Genomic DNA, 12,222 nt, shown 5'->3' on the forward strand with positions numbered 1-12,222 from the left:
GCGCCTCCTTCTCCGCGGCCGACTGCAGCGCCGCTCCACCGCCTTTGCACCGCACCGCCGCCGCACCACGCCGCCGCCGCATCGCACCGCCTCTCACCACCGCTAGCGCCTCTTGCCGCCCGAGCTTCCTTTCCCCTCTCCCCACAACAACTGGTATCGGTCAACAACCTCAAACCGAGCTACCCTTTTCCCACCTCCCTTATCGGGCCAGCAGGGCCTCACCCGAGTCCCATCAACCCCCTGTGAGCCGCAGTCCACCAAGGCCTTCGGGGCCAATTCCCCCAGCCCTTCTCTAAAGGTCCATCAGTCCATTGTTTTACAGGCCCATAGTCGCAGGCCCACAGGCCAGTCAGGTTCCGTGCGGCTGATTATCTCCCTGCCAAGTTGCTGTGATCAGAGCCAAGTTGAAGTCCATTAAAAGTGTCCATAAGCTGCAACCGCGCACCGATCGTCGCCCCAGCCCACGAACACACATTCTGGTCATCTCCTTCACGACAGGTAATAAGGTTTCCACTTTTCTTGAACCTGTTCATCTAATTATGTTCTAGTTCTCTTGCATGATAACCATATTCTTGAAACTTACTTTTGTTGTCAAAATTCAGAACATAGAACCCCTACTTTCAAACCCATTCATTCGCCTTTTAAAATCTAGATATTAATTTAGCACACCTTAGTAACAGGACGTTTCTCAATATTATTCGATCAGATTACTTTAGGATCAGAACAACTGTACTACTTGATTGCAATCTAATTTCTTAAATTGAATAATCTTAATCCTTAATTCTGAATAACCGAAGTAAAAATCAGCAACATTTAAATTTTAAGTTATTATTGTGAAGACTTGCTGATTTCTGAAATAATAATGATTGCATTAGTGGGTTGTCCTGCATCAAATTTGGTCCTACATTATAGTTATTAGGGTTTCATTAGTGACACTGCATTTCACATCATCACCCAGTGTCATCATTGCATGCCAACCTGTAGTGATATGAAGTACTATCTCAGTCAACCTAAAATCCCTGTAGCTACCATGAATTCCGACATTTTGAGGTCTATCAAGGAACATATCGTTGCCATGCGGGCTGGATACAAGGAATTCACACAAGAGATCCGTGAGCTCATACAAAATTCTAGGACCCCTACACCGCCAACCTCTGTTGCAGCCCAACCTAAAATCGGTTTGGTTGCACCACCTGTAATCCTTCCCCATTTTCTTGGGCACCAAACCCAATGCTCAAGGTGTCAACAATTCGACCACATAGCATCCCAATGTTCCGTTAGGACCTACCTGATTACTGAACTAGAAGCTAGGAGCCAAGAGGTCGAATATGTCGAAGAAGTCTATGAACCAAATATAGAATACTATGAAGAAGACTTTGAAGACGAACCTATAGGATTAGATTTTGTTCAAAATGATTTCCAAAGGGAGACTATTGATCTAAGTACAACCAAGCCACTTCACATCACTACTGTGGAAGAGGTAGTGACAGATATTGAGAGCCAGTCACCTGAATTGGCACTTGTAGCTAAAGATACCCATGTGGAGTCCAATCTTGAACATTCCCCTATAGTAGTTTTCCTTCTAGAGGAGTTTAATGATGTAATCCCTAATGATCTTCCGGATGCACTTTCTCCGATGCGTGATATCCAACACGCAATTGATCTAGTTCCCGGAGTATTTCTGCCCAACCTTCCACATCATAGGCTCAACCCAAATGCATATACTAGGACCTGGGATTTAATATTACCGACAGTTGAGTTTGCATGTAATAATTCGGTTAACAAGTCCATAGATATGAGTCCATTCGAAGTGGTGCATGATTACAAACCTAAGCAACCCATAGACGTTATAAAGAGTTAAGTGAAAAAGATTACATCATGATAAGAATTAGGCTTGAACGATTTTCTTCAGATACGTTTAAGAAATTGCAAATTTGTAGTGCGGAACCGTTCAAAATCTTAAAGAAAATCAGTTCGAATGCATATGTTGTGGATCTTCCTGATGACGATGGGATTAGTGCGACATTTAATATTGAAGATTTAATCCCATACAAAAAGACAATATTCATATCTTCTAATCCCTTTATTGATATACCTGTCCATGTTGGACACCCTGATCTATTACCTGCTGTTGAGCCACCACCGCCCAAATTTTATGCACGCAGAGAACAAATAGAACATATATTGGATGAGCAGGTTATTTCAACCAGGAACGGTGGTTACCAACGTTACCTTGTTCGGTGGAAAGGTCGACCAAAGTCTGATATGACGTGGATTTCCAGAGCACAGTTGCAGTGCCTTGATCCCGATCTTCTGGAGCAGTACGACAGCCGGTCAGACCTGTACTCGACGGGGTCGAGTTTTTCTCACCCGGGAGGAGTTGATGGGGACATCAGAGCCCTTCATCCAGATGATCCTGAGCCTCCGGATTGAGTCAGACCCGTTTATTTGCATATTTATTTTATTTTTATTTTTGGGCTTGTCTGCATTTGAGGGCTTATTTGTGTTATTTATGGGCTTATTAGGAGTTATTTTTGTGTAAGTGGCCCTTTATATAGGAGACTATTTTCATAATTAGGGTTTTAATGAATGAATGAATGATTAAGAATTTTCTTTTTCCCAAATCTTATTCTTCTTCCTCCTCCTCCCCTTCTCTTCTTCCTGCGTCCCTATAACCTTTTCTTCCTTCTCCTTCTCTTGTTCTTCCTTCTTCTCCTCTTTCCCCATACTGATGCTGCATCAATAATTAACCATCAAAAATGTACTTCCTGGTCTGATAAATTTATTCAGTCAATTTGGGTTCCCCTGTTGCTCAGAAAGTGGTGTAAACAAATATTCTACCTTTCATCATGCCATCAAGATCCAGTATATCGATGTATAAAAGAACATGGTTCTGGCACAAGCCATTCATCAGCAAACTCATCAGAAGAAAACAGGGATCAATTTTGGTTGGAGTCTGATGTGTCGGGTGCTGGAAACCGGCGCGTAAGTTATTACATGCTATTATTGTACATTGTCTCCAGTATGTTCATCTTTTTGGAGCACCAGAGTTTCTGTTATTGAAAACACAATGCCATGTACCAGGAAACAAGAGCAAAACAACAAACCATATGATATTGATCCAATCCTAGCTCAAGTAAGAAAAACATGTTATATATTGTTATGAACACTGTAATACACTGCCACAGGCTGTGTTCACATAAGCATTTTGGAGTCCAAAGACAAATCCATTCATAAAGTTACTCCTGGATCAAATATCAGCATAACATTGGTTTCTACTCCAGAACCAAAAAGATAAAAAGAGAGAAAGGACCACCACTAGTGAACAATGCTTCTAAGTCATGCAGCTTGTTCAGTACTCACGCTGGAGCCTGTTGCGATTCATGATGAACTAACCACCTGATTCACTAGGAGGCTTCTCCTTGGGGTGCTTTGATCCACAATGGTCCACAAGCTGATTCTGGTTTGCTAGTTGTACCTGGAAATATCAGTTTAGTTTGATAATAGCATGAAAAATTTAGGGGAAAATGTGAGATGGAAACAAAAAAAAGAGGATAAGGCAGTAGAAGGGACAGAGCATGCACAGCTTTATGCATTTATGAGAAGACATGCCATATAGGGCTCGTTTGGTTCGCAGGAAAAGGAGGGGGGAAAGTGTAGTCAACGGGAAAGTAATGAAATGCCTCTTGTTTGGTTGGAGTTTTCAAAGGAGAGAGATGGGAAAGTTACTTTCCCATGGGAATATGATTCCCACATTTCATGGGAAAGTCTTTCCCATGAGAAACATGGGAAAGTTACTTTCCCATGAGGTGGGAATTACTCCTTTTTTATTTTTTCCCAAAAAGACCCTTCAGCATTAAAGAAGCATTAAAGAGGCATTAAAGATCTAATTTTTATTAAGGGCATAATAGGAATTATACATAACTTTCCCAGGAAAGTGGATGGTCAACCAAACATAAGCACTTTGGAAATTTGTCACTTTTCCATGGTTAACCAAACATGCCAAAAGTACTTTTCTAGGTATCCTCTTCCTAGGAATCTAATTCCCAGGAATCATATTCCTAGAAGGGAAAGTACTTCCCGCGAACCAAACGAGCCCATAGACTGACCAACTAAGAGTAATTAAGGAGAAAAAAAAGGACGTGCTACCGCTTGGGAAGGGTCAAATGTGGAGAAAATCATGGACTGCTGCTGCAAGATTTAGGAAGGGTCAGATATACATAGCCTTACCTTGCATACATCTCCATGTTGGAGTTATAAGGAGAAAACCAACTGAAATCACACATGCTGAGTCGAAGCTTGATTTGTAGCTCAGACATAAAATATTCCCCTAGAAGTTTGGACCAATGTTCACAGGACGACTCAAGAAAACATTCATCCATTTACTTTAGTATGCATATCACAAATAGGAACTGACCTTAATCTTGTATGTCCATCACTTGAAAGAATTCGAAAACAAATAACAATGATGATTGAAACTTTCATGACCAAACGATTGCCAAAAAGTACTGTATATATTAGAGAATATACTTGATACTTTGGTCAACAAACTCAACATTTGAGCCAAAACTATAGTTTGATGTTTTAATTGGAAAGAACACAATATCCAAATTACGTTCAAAAATAAAAGTTGCAAGCACTCTCGATGGCCTGTATAAAACAAACTTAGATCTATTGCATGCCAACTGCCATTAATCGACGTGGATAAATGCATTGGAGGCATTTTTCTGTTCAAAGATAATTAGCAGCACCTTTTAGAATGTGGAGGATCCCTTAAAAATGGACCACCTGTACCACCAACAGAGGGCTGTTCACAATAAGAACAAGGCCAAGAGGGCAAGGTCGAAATCTAAGGATGAAAAATAATGTAGCACCTCATATATTAGTGGTGGTTTTGCAGGCCATTTATGGCACCTACAGTTAACCTACATGTACGTAGGATTTGCATGGATTTACCATAAAACAGTGAAACAAAAAGAGGATCCAATCTCATGGGTATTTACAAATTGAAAGTTTCATGATGAATGAAAGTCATCATCTCAATCAATTGAAAAAACTTGGGCAATCAATAATCCAACCAACTGGTCATCTTCTCGCTCCTTTTTCTCCCATTTTTACAAGAGTCATTACTATACAGTCGAGCATCATTACACAATATATCAAGAAAGTCTAGCTAAAAAAGTCAATAAATTTGGATGGTTTTTGCTTCCCTTACATTCAAAACCAAAAAAAGAAATCATGATACCAAACGTGTGAACAATGATCAGAATAGACATACGAACCCTAAAGCCACAACATGCTGTTGGGATTTGTATCCTAAATGTCAATCGTCAGCATATTGATGATTGAATTTTGTAAATGAATTAACAAATTAATAAAGTGTTATTTGGCATTATTCATCATTTCATCTTCAAATGAACTCTTATATGAGGAAGTCCTTAGGACTTATGTTATGATAAAAGAGGATTTATCTTTGAGTCCTTAAACTTGTTTGCGACCAAATGATATGTTGTTACTAGGACGACAGCATTATCGAGATTAGGTCGTTGTGTGACATATACGTTGGTTGTCCTCTTAACCAAGGAGTGTGGAGACACTGGTATGCCACACAGATGAAGTGTAGGATTACATTTCACTGAACGTGACCAATTCCGGAATGCTCTACTGTCGAGAGATGTTCCGAGTGGATATGGGTATAAGTTTGGCCCTCTGACCTGAGACCGTAACCTGTGACTAGCAAGCAACTCACAGTACTTTAGTACCGGACTACCTGAATTTCTAATTCAGTGACGGAAGGTCACTGGGTGCAGTCAAGTACTTGCGTAGTCAGTTGTGAGTCAAGATGGAATTGACCCCTCCTGAAAACAGGAGATAATGTCTTTTGATTAATTTAGCAAAACCTTGGCCAGGGTAATCCCAGTGAGGAGTCACGGGATATCTAAAGTTAATCACATAATGGATGTACTAATTATAGGGTTGACAGTGAGCTCTAAGTCATCCTGGCATTAGGAGTTAAAGGGATTGAGTTATACAGTAACCATAATTCAGGATTCCAGAATATTTGCTTCGCATATATTTGGCCTATCTGGACGTCGGGTACCATTGCTAGATGGTCACATCGATTAGTGTAGGAAATTGTTCCTATACTACCGGCTTAGGTTCGAACCTATGAGGTCACACGCATAGAAGATTCCTGATTGATCAAGAAAGCTGATGAATGATTAAAGAATTATTCAGGGATAATTTGGTCAATTTGATTGGCAAATTATCTTATAAAATAATTAAAGTAATTATTGAAGAATTAATTAGTAATTAAATTACTAATAAACTCAATTTGATTGAGTAATTGTGCTAAGGTTGAGCCAAATTGAATTGGATTCAAGTTTGGGCTCAATCAGGGTTTTGACCTGATTGGATTAGGTCAGAACCAAAAAAGACTTAAGCTGATCAAATTAATTTTAAATTAATTTGTTCTTAATTGGGGATTGACCTAATTGGATTAGGTCCAACACAAAGTAATTAATTCAATTTGATTGAGTTTGGATGAGCCAAAAATTGAATTGGATTCAATTTGAGCTCAATCAGGGTCTGACCTGATTAGATTGGGTTCAACCAAATTGCTTTGTTTTAATTCGGGTTTGACCAAATTTGATTAGGTGCAACCCAAGAGGATTAGGCTCAGATGATGTGGCAATTAGTGGTGACATAGAATTGGATTTCATGAATTTTAAATAAACCAAAATTATTGCATGGCGCATGGACCCATTGCTTGACACATGGCGACATTGTTTGTTGTTTGAATTTGAATTCAAATATTAAGCAATATATTAAATGATTTCATACATCAAATAACTTCCCTAGCTGGCGTGTGAACCTCTGAATCATTTAAATTCGAATTTCAAATGAAATATATGCGACAAGAGGTAGAAAAATTCTGCTGCATGGATTTCAAATTCCTCCCCTCTTGCACATGTGTTTAAAATTTGAATTTAAATCAGATTTGGTTGAGATCTGATTTGGGTTGTTCCTATTCCTTTGCATGCGCCAACTAAAGGAGGTTTTCTGAAAATAAATTTCGAATTTTGAATGAAAATTCGGAGGCCATTAAAAGGGGTCAAACATGGGCACCGAAAATAACATCCATTGCAGCCTTCTTTCTCACCCGCCTCCTCCTCCTCTTCTTCTTCATTTTAGATAGGGTTTTCAGGGTGAATATCTAGAAGATTCAAGATCAAATCTGAGTCCTCTACTTCCCTTACAAACCTCATCTCTATCTGCTTCAAGACGATTGATCAAGAGTTGATTGAATCCCGACGGGCAGATTTCAGCTTTCAAGTGTTCTGCAGCTGCTAGCACTGTTGCGGAAGAAGATCCTTCAGGACTTCGCGTGTACTTCTCGTAGAGGCCATTCGTGTACGTGGCTGCGAAGTCAAGAATCAGATTCACAACTTTCATCCATCATAAAAGGTATTAATCTAGCATTAATCATTTATTATGGTGTCAAGGTCTAGGTCCGATTTTCCGAGGTTTTACCCTCTTTTGGGGCTCCTCACGGAGATATCTCCAGAATCCATTCGATGGATATTCGGAGATTAATTGGAATAGAGTTCTTAAGTTTCAGATCTGATAGTTAATCATGCATAAAAGTTTTGGCATAATTGTTTAAACGATTCCGGCATAATCCTATGTGTTCTTAATGTGCTGATTTCTAGATTTGATCTTGTAAGCATGCATGAATTAAATTGTTTGATTCATTTTTTCGCTGTATTTTTGAAGCTTTAAAAGAACTACGTGTGGCTTGATTCCCCTGTGAAGGGGTACGTAGGCAACCCGATCAGGTTCAGCCATGGTTTTCAAAAAAAAAAAAATCAGCATGCTAAACACCGAAGAACCTAGGAATAACTTTCACATGCATCATACAAACCACAAAGAAATCAACTTTGACGTGTAGCAATAGAGAACAAATTATATATCCATCATATATGTAAAGACCTAGGCCCGGTCCACTTGACCGGCCCAAGCTCGGCCCAAAAGGGGCTGGTCTTCCTCCTCTCCCTCCGGCGGTTTTGGCCAGAAAGAGGAGTCCCAAGACCGTGGGAACCCTAGAGCTCCTCTATAAAAGAGAGCTTCCACCACCGTCGAGTGCTACCGCTCCTCTGTCCTCCTCTTTTCTCTCATCGAGTCCACACTTTTCCGTTCTTGTGCCTGCTGGAGATCGAGGGCGGAGACGCCACCGAAGCTGAGGTAAAGTTCCGATCTTTCTCCTATTAACTTCTTCTTCTTCCTATGGTCCAAAAGCACCGTCACCGGCCAAAAAATCGATCGGAAAGTCCCCTGCTCATGTCCCATGTTTTCATTGTCTTTCTCTCTTTCCGACCATCATCGTCGCCGGCATTTGTCACCAAAGGCCTCAGCCCCTTCCTTGCATCGGCCCCGAGCCAGAGCCAGACCCCCAGCCGAGAATGACCGAGCTAATAAACCCTTTTGGGGTTGAATTTGATCGGCTGTCGTTGCTGGTTATTTTCCACCACCCGTCACCCCCTCCGGCTGCCACCTAACCAGACCATGACCACGACCATGGTATGCTGTACCGGTCGGTACCGGGCGTATTGTACCCGTACTAATGGATACCGGTATCGGTACGCCAATGTCGGTACGCCTGGCATACCGTACCGTACCAACACTCGGTACACCTATACTAGTGCAGCACCGGTATGGGGTTCGGTACCGGTACGGCGAACCTTGACCACGACAGCCACCGGTCCACCCTCTATCTTCCCCCATTTACCAAGAAAGAAGAACAAAAAAGAAGAAAATAAGAAGAGGAGAGAGAAAGAACCCATCCCTCTCTTTCTCTCTTATTTTTTTCTCTCCTTTCTCTCTCATCTCCATATTTCTGTCTCTAACCAAACCTATGAATCTCAATGTGGGGCTTATCCTCCTATTCTACGAATTTGAGTTGACCCCCGCAAAGAGGTCCTAAATTGCTTGAATGCTCGGGCAGTCTATCGGACCGATCACCCCGACTCTATAGAGTGTTTCTAAAACCCACTGATGATGAACCTTGTTGAAGGACCTCAACCCTAATTGAGTATGTGCCCCATGATTCGTTGTTCGGGTCACGCAAGCCTGGCCCACTCAAAACCATCGAGTACCATCATCCGGCTAATCGTCCATGTTTCTTATTATTTTAATTCCATTCAAGTCACTGAATAGAAATTAATTATATTTTTAATATTTTTAAATAAGTTTAGCAACTTCGCTTAGCGAAATTTGATGGTCTAGGATGGAAGAGGTAAATAGATCTTACACTCTTTATTATTTTAAATTATCATACTTTCTATGCATAAGGTTTGTCTGTAATGATATCATATTTTCTTAAAATTAAGGATCAAACATACGATATTATGAAACTCATAGTTTACTGCAAAATAATGGTTCCATAAATATTTTAATATTAATGACTTGTGTATAAACTATGAACTTCTTATTTATAAAATTTGTAATTTTATTATGAAGAGAATAATTTCATGATTATTTTACTATTAAGTACTTATTTATAGACTATAAACTCTATTAAGTCATTTAGTGTTTTATTCATGTATGATTCAAAAAAATATAATTTAAAAAAAATGACTTAAGAAAAATTATTTTAAGAACTATAGCAAAATGCTCTCAGATAGCTATGTATGACTCCTGAAAGTGGGATAGATCGACATTCGGAACTAGTTCCATACGACCTTGTCAGCGGGTGATAATAGTTAGCATACGACTCTGCCAGCAGATAACAATAATTGGCATACGACCCTACCAGCAGGTAATAGTAGTTGGTATTTTGTCGATTACGGTCCTGTCATGAGAATAATAATGACCTTAGCATTTAGTCTGAAAGAAATAATTTGATCAATGAGATGATTAAATGGTAAATGATTTATGATGTTTATTTATGCTATACACCTGGAACTATGTCTGACATATTGATGATTTATTCATGCACGATTGACTTGATGACTTACTTTATCATATGATACTATGAAATCTTCTATCTTACAATAATTATTATTTTTCCTATATGATGCATCGATTCATACAAAAACTTATGCTTGATTTGGTAAGATAGTAAAAGATATAGTCACTGAGTAATGCCACTTACATATCTTTATTTTTTTATTTTTTTTCAAACGAATAGGATCGGTAGGAATAAAGAATGGTCCAAGCTTGGAGTTCACACTACAAACTTAGCGATTTTATAAAAGAATTTTAATATTTTAATTGACTATGAATTTGCGGTTAATGATTTTCTGAATGTTAAGGATTACAGCTTTGGTACTTATGTTTAGATCTAAACGCTCTAAACCAGTATTGGTTTTATTTAATAGATGATTAAATTGGACTTTAATTTATTATATTTTGTTTAAGATGGATTTGGAAGATAAATATAATGGTTGGCTTCGTGTTATCGTGGGTTGTACCTCTTGGTAGCACGGCCGTGTTATATCCTGGATTTGGGGTGTGACAATATAAGCCATAGGCATTTTTGGATGGATTCTAGAGCTAGAAGAGATCGATCGTATGACCACAAAAACATTTAATTTTGATGCATTATTTCCACTGATTCATGGATTTAATCTGGCAGGTCACCATGAACATTAAAATAGCGCAAAGATTTTACTCCCATCATAATGTATAGATTCTACAGCCATGAGAAGAGATTCATCATATAAAAGACATCAAGATTCAATTTTGACTCTTTTATGGATTCCATCTAATAGGAAATTATTAACATTATTTTTTGAACGAGAACTATATTCCCATAAGGGCGAATTTAAAGCTAGGGCATGGCTTCTAAAATCAGAACAGAATATTACATAAAACACATCAAGATTCCATTTTGATATGCTATCTTTGCTGAACTGTGGATTCATCTTGTGCATCACCATGAAGCATAGATTTCCCCATCATACAAACAAACAGGTTATTTCGCATGAAAAAAATCCATTTCGACTTTGATGTGTGCTATTTCAGCTTACTCATGGATTTATCGGGTGGGTGACCACGACTTTAAAATTGGAACAAAGATTATACTCCAATAATACAAACCACAGGTATTTGACGCATATATTCTGCAGCAACAAGAAGAGTTGACTAGCTTTTTCCACTGAATCATGGAACGGTAATGGGCTATCATAATTCATAAACACTAATCTTTGAACGAGGATCATATTCCCATACAGGTGAACTCCCAGCTAGGGCATGGATTCTGAAGTTTGAAGAGATACATTATGCAAAATGCATCAAGATTCGATTTTGATGTGCTATTTTCAGTGAATCATGGATCTAATCTAATGCGTAATCATCAAGTTTAGTTCTTGAACGAGGGTTAAATCCTCAGGGAGACGAACTCAGAGCTAGGTTTTGGAGGGATGGGGATGGGGATGGGGACGATATATAGATAGATGGATAGATACCTTGCAGATGGGACAGCTAACTTTGAGGCCGACGGCCCTGGCCTCGCGCTGGGATCCCTTCGCAGTCGATCCTTTGCTTCCCTCTCGTCATCTTTGCCTTCGGATCCCTCCCTTCCTACCTCCTCTCTCCATTTATAGTTCTCTCCTTGGACGTCACACCTAAACCCGCGATCTACCATGGGCCCGGCTGACCCCGTCAGTCTTCCGCTCGTGGGTCCGCGCAGTTCGTTCATCCGGAGAGACATTTGTTGTCGGGCTCCGACGGTGACCCGGAGAGAATTGGGATGGACGAGCTATTGATGCCTTAGGGGACAGATGTTGGCCGACTTGCTGCTGTGTGGATGGCCCACTTTGTTCGGACCCAGCTGGCTGGAGGGGCGCATGGTCTGCAACTTATTTCCACCAGAGGAGAGGAGATGGAATGAGGACATTGTTTGGCGGGCTTTTGGTGAGCAGCTAGCCGAGCAGGTTTTGGCATTGTCGATTCCTGTAAGGAAGGCCGAGGATAGGCGGGTTTGGAGTGGTACGAGCAGACCAGGAGGTGAAAGGCAAGGATTTACTCTGGCTGGTTAGGAGGTCGTCGGCACGGCAGATTGGAGGGGTTGGATGTGGAGGCTGCGTATACACCTCCGAATGGCCTTGTTCGTTTGGAAGGTGGCTTGGAACTGCCTACCCATCAGAAAAGTGCTAGCTCGGCGAGTGGTATGCATTCCTCCAAGTTGTTGAGCTTGCTAGGAGGTGAAGGAGTATATCT

General features: G+C 40.2%; 1 long non-coding RNA gene across 1 annotated transcript; it reads right to left on the reverse strand.

Moving 5' to 3' along the window:
* Positions 1–3,090: 3,090 nt before the first annotated feature.
* Positions 3,091–11,917, reverse strand: LOC103716643. Its single transcript, XR_605568.4, has 2 exons — positions 11,469–11,917; positions 3,091–3,478 (listed from the first exon to the last, which is right to left on the reverse strand). It is a non-coding gene; the product is annotated as an uncharacterized LOC103716643 (long non-coding RNA).
* Between the last annotated feature and the right edge of the window lie 305 nt (positions 11,918–12,222).

This window comes from Phoenix dactylifera, chromosome 5, assembly GCF_009389715.1.
Source record: "Phoenix dactylifera cultivar Barhee BC4 chromosome 5, palm_55x_up_171113_PBpolish2nd_filt_p, whole genome shotgun sequence".
NCBI classification, from domain to species: domain Eukaryota; kingdom Viridiplantae; phylum Streptophyta; class Magnoliopsida; order Arecales; family Arecaceae; genus Phoenix; species Phoenix dactylifera.